We start from the raw sequence: 14,642 nt of genomic DNA on the forward strand, positions 1-14,642 counted from the left end.
TGGGAATACATAATACATTCCATGTATCTCTCTTAAAGCCCGTGATTTTATCCTGGCCTGCCCGGAAAGTCCCTGAGCCACCTCCTTTGGTGGCAGAAATTGATACGACTTACAAAGTCCATGAAGTCCTGGACATCCACCGTAGGGGCCGCCAGTGGGAGTACCTTTTCTCCTGGGAGGGATATGGACTGAAGAGAATTTGTGGGAACCAGCTCAAAACATCCTGGATAAGACCCTCCTCTCAAATTATCATCGTTCCCATCTGGGCAAACTCCGATCTCCAAGAGGGGGGCATAAATAGGAGGGTACTGTTATGCATGCCGCCTGCGGCAGACCCACGGTGTGGCCCTCTCACCTTCTCATGCGGACTCCAGCTCCTGGTTCCTCTTCGCTGGTGGCGGTGGGCCGCCAGCTCCGACCTCAGGTCACCTCCAGTGCCTCCGGCTCTGCCATAGTCCCCAGTGTTGCTAGCCAAGATGTCCTTGCTCGTCGGGCTTCTCCGCGTGGCCTGCAGAGAGACGCTGCCATTGGCGCCATGCCCCTCCCTAGGCACGCGCGTACACATAACTAGTTCTTTTAAAGGGCCCGCAGCGGGAACCTGGCCACAGCCCAGGATGCTGACGTCAGATTCTTCATCGTATAAAAGCTCAGGCCTCGCTCGATAGCGTTGCCTTTGCAACAGGTCTCCTTGTACTCAGAATACTCATTGCTGATAGAGAATCCTCTCTACTTCATGTTCCTGATTCCTGTGGTTCCCGGTTCCTGTCTTCTCCATTCCTGTCTCATCTATGTGTTGAACTGACCCTTTGGATTTTGACTCCGCTTTTTTTGACTACCCTTCAGCTTGTCTTCAGCCCCGGACCTCTGCTACACCTGACTACTCTTCAGCTAGTCTTCAGCCCCGGACCTCTGCTACACCTGACTACTCTTCAGCTAGTCTTCAGCCCCGGACCTCTGCTACACCTGACTACTCTTCAGCTAGTCTTCAGCCCCGGACCTCTGCTACACCTGACTAGTCTTCAGCCCCGGACCTCTGCCACGCCTGACTACTCTTCAGCCTATCTCCAACCCCGGACCTCTGCTACGCCTGACTACTCTTCAGCCAATCTCCAACTCCAGACCTCTGCCACGCCTGACTACTCTTCAGCCTATCTCCAACCCCGGACCTCAGCTACGCTTGACTACGCTTGCCTTCTTCGTGCCCTGACCATTGCCTTGACTATGTTATAGACCTTTCTGTGTCTAGAGTTCTTCGCTACTTGCCACGACTGCCACTTGCCACCAGCTCTGATCCTAGCCGGTCAGTAATGCCTCCTCTTGCCTATCCTCTGGACATGAACTTACAAGGCTTAGGCTTTCCTTTGCTTGAGCGCCTCCAGTTACTTGTTGTTCCTTTGGCGCCTGAGTTCCTGTACCGAATCCAGTCCAGGGTAGGACTATGCCATCTACTGGCTGCTGTCTCTGGGCTGAACCACTTCTCGTTACTCACTAACCTTGAGGCCCACCTAAGTCCTGCTGGCCCCGGCACCCAAAAGCTCAACCCGAGGGGAACGAGGGCTGGTATTGGTGAAGCTCCAGCGGCCTCTAGTTTCAGCCCACTCCACCTGCTGACGGTGGGGACCCGTAGGTCCTTACCTACGGGTTGCGTCAACCCCATCTCGGCCCAAGGGTCCACCTCCGACGCAACACCTTCAAAAGGATATAAACCAAATAGAGTCAGTCAAGAAGATAGCTACTAGAATGGTCAACATCCTTCATTATAAAACATTCATTTGAATGATATAGGAACAGACTTAAAGATCTAAACATATATACACTGGAAGAAAGGAGGGAAAATGGACATATGATAGAGGTATTAAATTCCTTCAATGAATAAATGCATAGCAAGCAGGCTTGTTTCAACAGAAAGGAGGCTCTGGAATAAGAGGTCACGGTATGAGGATAAAAGGGAAAAGTCCCGGGAATAATCTAAGGAAATATTTCTTTACAGAAAGGATGTTAGATGAATGGAACATTCTCCCTTTGGAGGTGGGCAGATGAGGACCATATCAGAATTCAAGAAAACATAGGACAAGCACAGAGGATCTCTGGGGGATAGAAAGGGACTATAAAGCTTAGTAGGAGATATGGATGGGCAGACTGGTTGAGTCACATGGCTTTTACCTGTTCTCATGTCCTCTGTTTCTTTGTCAGGAGGAGAGTCCTATTTCATGCTACATCTGACTCCTATGCTGACTGGGTTCACTGTAGCAGTTTGAACATGTGATGCAGTTTATTGTCATGAGACTTCCTAGCACCATACATTCAATTGCAAATCATGAACCTGGTCGGCAGAGAAGAGAGATGCAACATGAAACACTGTTCTGCAGTCAAAAGGGAATGGAGAGGAGGAGGAAAAGATCCAGGGGAAAGAGAGAGAATTTGCAGGGTGGTGGCAGGATTATACAGGATAAAGTTGAGTGAATGCGCTGTAAAGCCCAAAGGTGAACATATGCAAATGACTTAACCTGTTAATTTCAAATCTAAATTGGAATATAATCTTTCAAGACAAATTGTGTGTTCACAAGATTCTGCCTTATTCTGCATTCTGTAGATGGATATGATTAGTTATTTCCCTGCAAACTACCCTTTTCTCTCTTTTTCCTGGTGCAATTCAGGCTTCCTATCTGCTGGGTCAGCAGGGTGCAGAACTGCAGAAGTGATGCTCTGAGGCCCCAGAGCCTGGAAGAACAGAAGGATGATTGATATTGCTGGGCATGCCTCTATTGGCAAACTAGTGACATTAAAGGGTGCAGAATGAAAGAGACTGATTTTTCCAGTACTTTGATAACAAGGGGTCCAAATGACTCAGGATGCTACATTGGAGAAGATGAAAGAGGCACCAGTGATCACATACTGATCACACTCTTGTTTACACTTTGAAAACTAATGCAGAAAAAAAACCTGATGTACTCGGCTGTGCAGCAGTATATGTGATTATCATAATATAAAAGCTCACCTTTAAGAATGAAACTGGAAAATCTTGAAAAATGTACCTTTTAAAATTTCCATCTACCAGCTAAAGAGCTGGCAGTTTATTAGAGTGGGCTTTACTTTCCCCAGCCCTTCACGCAAAGTCCTTGCTGTTGTCGCATTTTCCTTATTATTTCTGTTACCGATGAAAGTTCATCTGCGAGAGCTGTTAATGTACCAGCATTCTTCATGGCTGTATTTTCTGATGTTTCTGTGATTTGCAGCCCTTTTGTGATTGCTGTAAGTAACCACAAATCAGGAAGCCATCATAAAATACAGATGAAGTGAACATTCTTCCTGTCTGTGTTCAAAATTATTATTGGGCAACATGTAAATGGAAGTCTGCCTTAGTCCCTCATAAATAAGATTCAGATCAAAGGGAGACAGACAAATATGCTTCCTTCTCATAGTCCAGATTAACCCCTCAGTTTCTTGTTTTATTGATGACCGGAATTATGTAATGCTCTGATAAATCAAGGTGTTTCTTATTAGCTGTGGAAATATTATTCACTCTTGTTTTTACTAAAATGGTTTACAGTAAACCTTCATCAGAATGGCTTCATAAATAAACCTTGACTATGCATAGGGATACATATTTATTATAGAAATTTGTAGCGAATTTCTCAAATCGTAGTTAGGACATGGGGCCTCCCTGTTCCATACAGGAGATAGCCCCCATTACTATATGAAATGTTGCCCCATTTCAAGAGAGCAACCCTCATGTTTCATCTGGCAGTGGGTACCAGTGCCTCCATTATCAAGGGGGCACAATAATAACACTGCTCTTTTACCCAGGCCCACCGTTTGCACCGTAAAAGAAGAGCTGGTATTGATGGGAATGATCCTGTGCAAAACTTTCAGATATAAGGCCTTGTTTGTTCATGTTTAAGCTACTCCCCCTTGAATTTTTTCGTATATCTAAGTTATAATTGTAAACCTGCTGTTGTTGTTATGCTGAATTTAATGTATAATGTTGTTAAAAATGTAAACCAGAGTGAAGGCCTGCGCCAATACTTCGGTATATAAAAGTCTATAAATAAATAAATAAATAGTTATGGTGTGATCAGACATTTTTAACAATTTATTTTTGGTTCAGTTTTGCTGCTGCTTATTTGCACTTCCAGCTCAAATCAGAATTGGCATCTGCTGAGGCAGCCAAGCCATAAGCTTTCATTCACAAACTACACAGGACTTTTTTTCCTGTTTTATAATTGCCCTTCCCATCTAGCCCAGTCAGCACAGCAACATCCTTGGTCAGAGGCTGTAGACCATATTTCCTTCTGGAACCCAATATATCTGTATCCTGAATATGGCCACTAGGTGTTGCCATTGTGTGTTAGCTAGGACTTCCTCCCTCCAAGGGTTGTGAATACTGACTGCCTCCACAGCATCCCCACTGCCTGTCATCAAATCCAGCCATCAATCTGACAGGCCTTGGCCAGCGTCTACAAACTGCAGTTCCCTCTGAAAGTCAGTATGCATGTGTAACTATACTGTTTCCCAGAATCAGCAAGATTTCTCAAAGGGGTAGGTTTTGGTGTAATTTCCTCCCTAGTCATTCTGCTCTCCATGCTCTTGTGCGACTCCAAAATAAAACCAAAGGTTTCACTTCAGCTGAGTCCAGCCATCTAGTTTATTTTCTTACACACATTAAATTTGACTCACAGAGATTCCAGTTAGGAGGTAGTTTGTTACAGTTCAATAAAATTCCAAAATGTGCCAGTACATTAAATGATATTAATCCTGTCTGATACAATCTGATCATTCACATCAGGCAACGCTGCTCATGCACTGAGATTTCACTAAACAGTGGATTAATGCAACCCCATGATACTCACTTGCCTCAGCAAGAAGAATCCAGTTAAATTAGGTGACATTATTAATGCTCTTCAGGGAGCTGGGTCCTCTAGGGCTGTGTGCTTTAGAGAGAGATCTTGCCTGTTCCAAAGCTTTTCAAGGAGTAACTCAACTAAAGTTGGAGCATGCTCAGATAAAACAATAACAAAACATTGAGGAGATAGAGTCCATTATAATTTTTAACCATATGTTACATATGCACCCAAAATCTGACCATTTTATGGTACCACCGTGCATTGGCTGCAACTCCCTCCAGCACCAGGGCCTATGACAACTGCCTTCCACGGAATTCCCAGTCTCATCTGGCCTGATGATCAGAAGCTACACTTAGAAACTGAAACCAGATCTCCTGCATGGTAACATCCAACCTTACTTTTGAGCCATCAGTTGGCCTCAGTCAGGCACATTTTAAGACCTATCATGGAAATTTTCAGAGATTGTTTGACAGGCCCATACAATTTTAGATGAGGCACCCTCGCATCCTAGTGTGGCAAGGGTTATTTATACTGCCTGGCAGAAACCACTGAGAACCAGCAGCAACCAGCGGATTAGTGCAGTAGTTTGAGCAATGGACTGAGAACCAGGAATGCCAGGTTTCAAATCCTGCTTCTCCCACAGATGCTCTGTGTGACCTTGGGCAAGTCACTTCAGCCTCCATTGCCTGCAGTAAAAGCATAGGGGTATATTTACTAAGACATAATAAAAGGTGAATTTTAAAAGCCAGGCATGCTCCAAAACTGGGAGATACATATAAATCTGGCTGGCAAGCACCAAGTGGATTTTAAAAGCCGCCCAAATACACCATTATGCGCACAAATGAAAAGTTCCAAAAAAGGGGTGGGGCATGGGTGTGATCTGGGCAGGACATGGGTGTTCCTGAATATAAAATAGAAATTTGCACATAAATACTTATGCACCCAGGCGGACAGCAGGATACCCTGCTGCATAACTTTACTTCTGCTATGGATGATGTATAAGTTGTAAACAAAAAATTCTAGGTAGATCATTGGGATTTTAAAGGTCAAAGCTAACAGGGGAGAAGGGAGGCTATTAAACTAGGAGGGGTTGGAAGTCCTATTCCTTACCTGGGTGAACTGGGAAGACTGGTAATGGTGTTGGTGCCTGTGTATTAAAATACACCCACTTATGCGGTAGAAGCAACAATTGCATGCATAGGGGCGCACACGTGTGTGCGGTCAGGCTATTTTATAACTTGTGTGCATATATGTGCATATGTTATAAAATGGCCACGCCCCTGGACACGAACCGATGAAGTGTGCCTGCGTGCTTGTTTAAAAGTTACAGTTCCTGCATTTATCATCTATTACAGCATTATCTGTGTTTTTCCTGAAATAATACATGTATTTTAATGAGCTCATTAATAACTCATTAATAACTCATTAATAACTCGTTTTATGTAAATAAAATAACGTAGCTTGCCTCAATAAAAACAAGACGTGTTATTTTCCGAAAAGTTCCGAAAAGTTAGCTACAATTATGGTGTAGCTAACTTTTCCGGGAGACATTGGGATGCTAATGTGCATCCCAATGATCCAGACATGCTTCTTAAAGGGCCATGCTGGCCTAAAATAGCCCACTCCCACCATGTGCCAGACCCCATCTCCCCTGGGGGTCTTGACAGACCCCTGCCCACTGCTTCTAGCAGTGTCCCAGAAGTGAAAAAAGTTCCAAAAATAAACTTTATAAGTCATGCAATGATGCCCATCCCCTATTCAAACCCCCCTTTTAAAAAAGGCCCCTCCTTAGTTTCACATAATGCCCCCAATAGAAAACAGTCACCTCACCCCAAACCCCTAGCTCATCCACCCTAGCCCATCCCTCTTGAGCATATAGAATAGTCTAGTGGGGCCTAGAACACCCTATAGGCTCCAGGCCAGCTGATTGCTAAATCCAAAATGGTACCACCTCGCCTTTTCCCTATCACATGATGGGGCAAAGGTCAGTCCATGCCATTTTGAAAAATGGCAGAGACCAGCCCTGAGCCTAGATGGTGCTCTGGGCCCCCTAGACTAGAGGTCCCCAACCCCTGAACCACCCTGTCCCAACCTCCATCCCTAGCATATCTGGTAGTCTAGGGCAGTGGTCCCCAACCCTGTCCTGGGGGCCCAGTAGCCAGTTGGGTTTTCAGGATATCCACAATGAATATGCACGAGAGAAAATGTGCATGTTAGGAAGGCAGTGCATTCAAAATTTCTCTCATGCATATTCAATGTGGATATCCGGAAAACCCAACTGACTACTGGGCCCCCAGGACAGGGTTGGGGACCACTGCCCTAGACTACCAGATATGCTAGGGATGGAGGTTGGGATAGGGTGGGTCAGGGATCTAGGTGGATGGCTATGTTCTACTGGAGAGGTGGATTGTGGAGCTGGGGAGGCCTTTTTTGAAGAAGGTTTGAGTAGGAGGGCAGAGCATCACCACATGACATAAATTTTATTTATGGAACTTTTTTCACTTCTGAGCTGCCAATAGAGGCAGCAGGGAGTAGATGGAGGTCTCAAGACCCTCGGGGGGGGGGGGCTTTTACACATGGGAGGGGCTGGGTTTTTAGGACCACTGTGGCCCTTTAAGAAGATGGCTACAGGGGAAGGGGCCACTATCATATAATTTTTGTCACTTTCCTTGTGGTATTTTTCCAATGGAGGGGAAAAATGCCGCGGGAAAAACAACAGAGGGAAGCCCACAGTATTTTTTCTCTCTGTGGGAAAATACCACAAGATAGTAAAGGGCCCTATTTACTACATAGTTTTCACATAGACACAAAATAGGAGAAAACCTTTAGTAAATAGGCCCCCTTAAATTATAAGCCCACCTCTTGGGCAGGAAAATACCTTGTGTACCTGGTTGTAATTTGCCTTGAGCTTGGGTTTGGAAAGATGAGTTATTAAATCTAGAATCCGATTTGAACCTGTCCATTTTTCTAAGTTAGTTGGATAGACATGTCCAGCTAACTTAGGGGGTCATTTTCTATCACTTATGTGCGATAACTTGCCGGGGGTGGAGTCGGGTCAGCGAGGAGGCAGACGCTGCGATGTCTTTGGCGGCGATAAGGTAAGTACCGTTATCGTCGCCAGTAGTGCACCCAATAGCACCACCTTTCACGGTGGCACTATTGGGTGTGAAAGCCGGCAGCGATAACACCGCGGTGGTTCAATGGCTGCCAGCTTTCGCAGGCCTGCCCCCCTCTTTGCCCCGCCCCCCGTTTTCGCTGGATTCACCATTCTGTGTTAGAATGGTGAATCCCGGACTTAGATGGGATATTCAGTAGCTATGCTGCTAAATATCCTGTAGCAAGCACTGCTTAAGCAGATAAGTCATATCTATCTAAGTTTAGTCCTGCTATTGCGCAGGTCTAACTTACCCAGATATGTTATCTTTCCAAGTTTGAATATTCCTACTTAGCCAAATAACTTACTTGACTAAGGAGCACTGCCCCAATCTGCCCACTGCCCACCCACAACTTATCCAGCTTTCTATGTTTGAATATCTACCTCTATATGAATTTAATGGCGAAACTTTCTCTTTTATCCTTGACCAGTTTTCTTCTTTTTTTGTGTGTCACTAATTATGATTAGTGTATTATTTAGTTAGTGTGTTGTCTTTACTTGTTTGAAGTGTATTTACAATCTGTTTCTTTGTTTAATTATAACTTGCCTGAGGGTTTGGTTCCCTGAATGATAAGGAGAGAAATAAAAAATGACCAAATAAATAGTCATCACAAAATCAGATGCTATTACCTGTGACAATCTAATGATGTACAAACAGCTGCATTTTCAAAATCTTCATCGGGATCTTGATGGACAAAAAGTAAAATTACAATGCCTAAGTAAAGAAATGATGCAGTTGAGCAAATTTCAAAGGTGACTTTTTATATCTCTACATTAAATACAAGTTAAGATGGCCATCTCATAGGGTCATTTTTCAAAATGCGATGGGCTGTAATCGCGTGCATTAGGGCCTTGTCACGTGCTCTAATGCACGCAATAATGACCGCATCGTGACAAAATTTAAATGAGGGAAAGGGGAGGGGTCTGGGCAGGATTTGGACAGGATTTAAAAAAATTTGGGCCTGGTTGCACTGTGGGCGATAATGTTTTGCACATTATCGCTGGCAGTAGTGCCGGAAATAACTACACTTTTTGCAGGAGCGCTATGGGGGCGATGGTGTGCGCTGCGGCTGCAACCATGGCAGGCGAAAACGCTCCACCTCGATGTGGCCGAGTGCAACCTACTGCCCACCCCACCCCATTTCTGGCCGCGACTCTTCATTCCACTATATTTATAGCAGAATGAAAAATCTAGGCCTAAGTGAGGGATCGATAAGTATGGTTTTCCTATAGATATCCTATATAATTTTTTAAATATTGGGTATCTAAGTGTAATGTCATATATGCATCTAAAATCTGCACCCCTTAGTCAGGCATGTAAATACTGAGGTTTAATGTATGAGAGTCTCTATAATTTTTGATTTTCCAGCAACATTTTACACCACTTAAGATAAAAATAGTGTTTGTATTGTTTGACTTTATAGGTTTTTAAAGATGTCCAATTTCATGAAATTTCTCAGTTTCCACACAGGTTCTGCTATGGATATTTGAAATTATAAATATTTTACAGTTTCATAATAATCACATTTATTGATTCAGGTCTTTATTAATTTGTAGTATATTTAATTCAGACCTTGATTGTGCTGGTATAATAATATATGGCAAATACTTTTGGCCCTTTGCACTCTGGCTCATTGCTATGCAAATATTTCTTTACAATAATTTGGATTTGGTTCTGAATCATGACTGCCTGTATCTTGTTTGGAAGCTGTGACCATTTGTTGTGCTTATGAAAAGACTGGGACTGGGTCCTTATGGATTGTGGTCCTTGAAAGCCCTGGTCATTAGTCTGAATCTGTTTATTCACTTAATAGCATGAGAAAATAATTGTTCTTATATTATGACAACCATTTCCAAATTGTATTATGAGATTTTATGTACATTATGTGTGAATTGTGCAATTACTAATATTCTGTGAATGCAGGTATGTTAGGCATAGTGTCCAAATTTTCTACATTCTTAAGACAAGGGGGATCCAGGCTTGGAAGCCTTCCTGTTGCATGAGGTACATGTTTATGGGTTTTAAAATGGTTAAAATGTATAACCTTTGACCACATTATTTTTTTATCTTTTCCCCCAGTTAAGTCCTCAGTGGTTTCTTTCATGCAGTATAGGTGACCCTTGCCAACCCTAGGACTGGAGGGCTTTCTCATTCAAAATGTACCTGGTTGACCGATAAGGGTTGCCACTATAGCGGCAGTCATCGTTCCCCTCTCCCTGAGGCTGAGTATACTCAAGTCTGGTCAGACCTGGCACTATGGCACATACTTAAGTCAATTAGCCCAGTCCACACGATTTTAGAATAAAATGTGGCCATGTGATTATTATGATATACACGCACCATTATTATCTGTATGGTTTACCATATTTTGTATTTTAATATGTCTTAACAGGGGTTACATCTTTGAAATGAATTTTTTGTGAGGCTCCCTAAAAAAAATCATATAGCTAAATATTTTGAAACACTTTTTCTCATATGCATAAAATATGTTAATTAAAGGTCTTCAATGCATAAGTTCATCGAAGTGAATACCTAATATACAAGTGTTGTTTGCTTTGAAGACTGGCTTCTTTTTTACATCTCTAAAGTCTTGTGCATCTAAATGAAGGATCTGCAGTACCATGATTTGAAAACTGGTGATTTTTAAATATTCATTACATTTTGAATGCATCTAAAATGAAACATATAACATTGAACTTAGATGTCCAGCTCCAACTCTTTGATAATATGCACAAAATGTGTGCTCACAACAACTTTGAGGTTTGATTTTACTTGCAATAAAATGGAATTTCTTGATCAATAGAACTGGTTCTTTTTTTGGTAAAAAAGTAATCATTTTTTGTTTAATTTCTATTTGCTACAGCCTTCATGAAGACACTGAGGATCCTTAGTTGCAGAAAAGTGAACAGATAGCAGAAGAACAAACTAGTGGGACATTTTTAAAGTGTCCTGTTAGAATAATTCAAAAATAAATATTGGGACTGCCAGAATAGATAGCAAAGTGGAAATGCAGATATCTGTGCAGCTGGGTCAGTCTGGCAGGCTGCAATAACAGAATTAATTAGCAGCTGCATCTGCCTAGCAGCCCCGCAAGGACAGTAATACGGTAACATGAAGTCCTTGCAAAAATGCAGGCACTCCTTATTTCTACCGAATAGGGTCAGCAGGTTGTTGGTGGTGAGGTACCATCTGGAAAAGTTGCAGGGATCTAGGAAGTCAGATGACTGGGCAGCATTCTGTTGGAAACAGGATGCTGGGCTTGATGGACCCTTGGTCTGACCCAGCATGGCAATTTCTTATGTACTTATGTTCTCCTTGGATTATTACAAAGCTTTTTGGTTATACATTGGAAGAGAAGGGTGCTGGATGTGAACTAAATAAAGGGATCCTGTGTGCTGAGTTATTCATAAGAGTGGACCACAAAGGAGGAAGACAAGATGGGATATATATTTGTTAGTATAAACAGGAATAACTGGGCAGATTTGCTGTTTCGGTTGGCTTTTCCTGCTCTCATCTACTATGTTACTATATTACTATGAATGAAATTCAAGAGTATAAAGACAGTGGAACTTCAACACTAATAAAACTATAATAACTTAGAAAGGGCGTTTATTGAATTTATTTTCCCAAAATAAAGATTCATTCTCCACTTCAATTAATCATTATAAACTGCTCACTGGAACTGCAGATGTGTTTGGATCCCACAAGAGAGTATGCGCATTACTTTGAGAAAACCTTCAAAACTGAAAAGCTCAGCAAAGATGAAATTCAGCCTTTAGGATACAATGATATACACACACACACACACACACATAGGGATGGACAGGAATCATGTTGTGGGATGAATAGGAATCTTGATGGGATTGTATGGTATTGCAGTATGTCCATTATGACATATAGGACCAGATATACTAAGCATTTTCCCCATAGATACAAAATGAAGAAAACCCTACATTATATCTGACCCACAATATCAAATTTTAACTATAAGGTAAAATATTGGATTCTAATCAAGATAGTGTATCCATGTGTACCACAAGGGATATAAAAGGCAGATGAGTGTAACACACTCTTTCAAGGGCTTAATCTAAGTTTTGCTGATTTAGCATTTTGTGAGGTATTGCTCCATACAGTGAACAAAAAACTGCTCCATAGAGATGTTTCCCTGTGTGAGTCTCCACTGATTTAAAATGTTTAACACTTTTCTGTTGGATTGTTGAACCAAAACAGGCTTACTGTGTTATTTCTGTGTAGTACATTAAATACATCATTCAAAGTACTAATGATCATGTAGGAACTGGAGAAAAGTAGATCCTTTGCTAGTTCCGAGTGATACCTTTTATTGAACAAACATAAGAATTAACCAAAGATGATGTTTTATATGAAAGCCTTCTAGACAACATAGGTCTTTTTAAAGATCTCAGCCTTCAAATAATCAATATGCACTTTACAAGAAGAGCCTCATTACTAATTTGGGACATTTTGAATGGTGTACTGTGAACAAGAAATGTTGTAGTTATACTATATCATCCCTGGACGTTCCTTAAATTCCTTAAATATTTAAGTCACTGGGATATTTTGGTACATCATAGTAGATTATCAGGCTTCCAGATTCAGTCTGAATTGTTAGAGATATGATTATTATCTCCCTTGGATCACCAGGCTTGTGAAAGCATAGAGAGGTATTTAAACTGGATTGTTGGTGTGATGGTTACCCTGACAAAAATCCCTATTTACGGTTATGAAATATATTAATAGTAATTTGGAAATTTAGCCTGTTTTTCCAAATCACGCTTAAGGTGGGTTACAGCATTTTTATAATTCAGGAGCAATAAGATCCTATCTCAAACAGCTTACAATCTTAAGTGGGTACAAGAGTCAGGAAATGTTAGTGGGGGAAGTAATGTTTGAGTCCTGGATTCCCTGGTTATTAGACTATTGCTCTAATTACTAAGCCACTCCTTCCCCTGAAACTAAACTCATCCTAATGTGTATGAGTAGTTGGTTATGAATTCTGTAATCAATAAGTAGACTTATTTGGGCTGGGCCAGTGGCTCAGTTGGCAAGTGTTGTGCGCTGCCTTGCATAAGGTCCACTTCCTGGATTAGTCAGAGCTAGGGATGCTGTGGAGGCAATGCTCTCAGCCCCTAGTAGAGAGGGAAGTTGGTTTTTTTTTTACTGGAAATATTTCTAGAAAAAATATTTCAATATTAAAACATATGCGGTAAATTATCATCATTTCTTTAGGGTGACAGTTGGTGGCCAGATTCAGGGTTCACAATTGCAGAGTGTACAATGACTGGACTAGCTGATACCTTATCTTCTCACACAAAGAATGCCTTCAAGGGTGTGTGTCCAGGAAGGAAGGGTTAGGATTGCCACTGTAGTTAAATTTATGCTTTTTGGTAGAGAATTGAAATCTAGAACCTCCATGGTTGCATTCTCAGAAATGCTCCCTGTAACATTTGCAAGACCCCAGAGGCAGACTGAGCTCCAGTAGCTCAGTGCATGACTGACACAATGGTGCAGGGACGAGGGCTTTAAATTGTTCGAAACTGGAGAACATTCTGGGGAAGAAGAAGCCTATTTCGACAGGATGAGTTCCACCTTAATCAGAGTGGAACCCAGCTGCTGGCACTAACATTTCAAAAGGAGACAGAGCAACTTTTAAAATAGATCATAGTCAATAGTCACTCAGAAATGCATGGTTTTAATTTCTGGGAAACAATCTTCGCCATTATAGAAAAGATCACTTTGGTTAAGCCCCCATATTAATGTGAAGTAATGATTTGGGATCTTTAGACTGGACTATGAAATTGTCTAAAGGATATAAGAAATTTGTTTCGATGGCTTTCTTGTTAGCAAAATTTTGTATACCAATGCACTGGATAAGTGATAAACTTCCAAACGATATTCTCTGGCATCAGCAAATGGTTGACTGGATGCAATTGGAAAGACATCATGTTTTGTATAGACATAGAAATGTAACCAAGGTGATCAAAATGCTTGGGAACTCTATTCTAATCTTTCAGCAGCAGAAATTCAACAACTTAAAGATGTGCATTATTCAGTTAAGTGGACTTAGAAGGCTTGAGTAGTATTTTGCATTATTCTATAAATGGTGTAAATGGGTATGAGTGGATGTTTTGTGTCTATGTAGATGTTAAGGCAGCTGTTTGTGTTTTACTAAAATGTAATGAGATATAATTGCAATTCGGATAGTTAAAGTTTAAGAGTGAGTTTTTGAGATCTTATATCTCATCTTATAAATAAACATATAAAATAAAAAAGAAGTGCATGGTTTATTATAGTGGCATACTTTTCTATGATACTACCTGCTTGGCCAGAATGAGGAAACAAACTATAACAGTGATTAGACAGGCTAATAAAATTGGAAACACAGTAATAATGGGAGATTTCAATTACCCTAATATTCATTGGGTCACATCAGGCCATGGTAAGGAGGTAAAGTTTCTAGATGCCATAAATGACTGCTTCATGTAGTAGCTTGTCGTGAAATCAACAAAAGGGGAACTACTTTAGATCTTGTTCTCAGTGGAACACAGGACTTGATGGAAGGAGTAAAAATGGTGGATCCACTTGACAGTAGTGATCATAATGCAATTACATTTGACATACTCAC

General features: G+C 41.5%; 1 long non-coding RNA gene across 2 annotated transcripts in view; it reads left to right on the plus strand.

Annotated features, from left to right (window-relative positions):
* LOC115084365 overlaps positions 1-4,067 on the plus strand; it is a 48,719-nt gene extending 44,652 nt beyond the window's left edge. For both annotated transcript variants that reach the window (XR_003854532.1, XR_003854531.1), the window contains one exon: positions 2,658-4,067. This is a non-coding gene — a long non-coding RNA (uncharacterized LOC115084365). The remainder of the gene's footprint in view (positions 1-2,657) is intronic.
* Positions 4,068-14,642: the final 10,575 nt, after the last annotated feature.

The sequence above is a fragment of the Rhinatrema bivittatum genome, chromosome 2, assembly GCF_901001135.1.
Source record: "Rhinatrema bivittatum chromosome 2, aRhiBiv1.1, whole genome shotgun sequence".
Classification (NCBI taxonomy): domain Eukaryota; kingdom Metazoa; phylum Chordata; class Amphibia; order Gymnophiona; family Rhinatrematidae; genus Rhinatrema; species Rhinatrema bivittatum.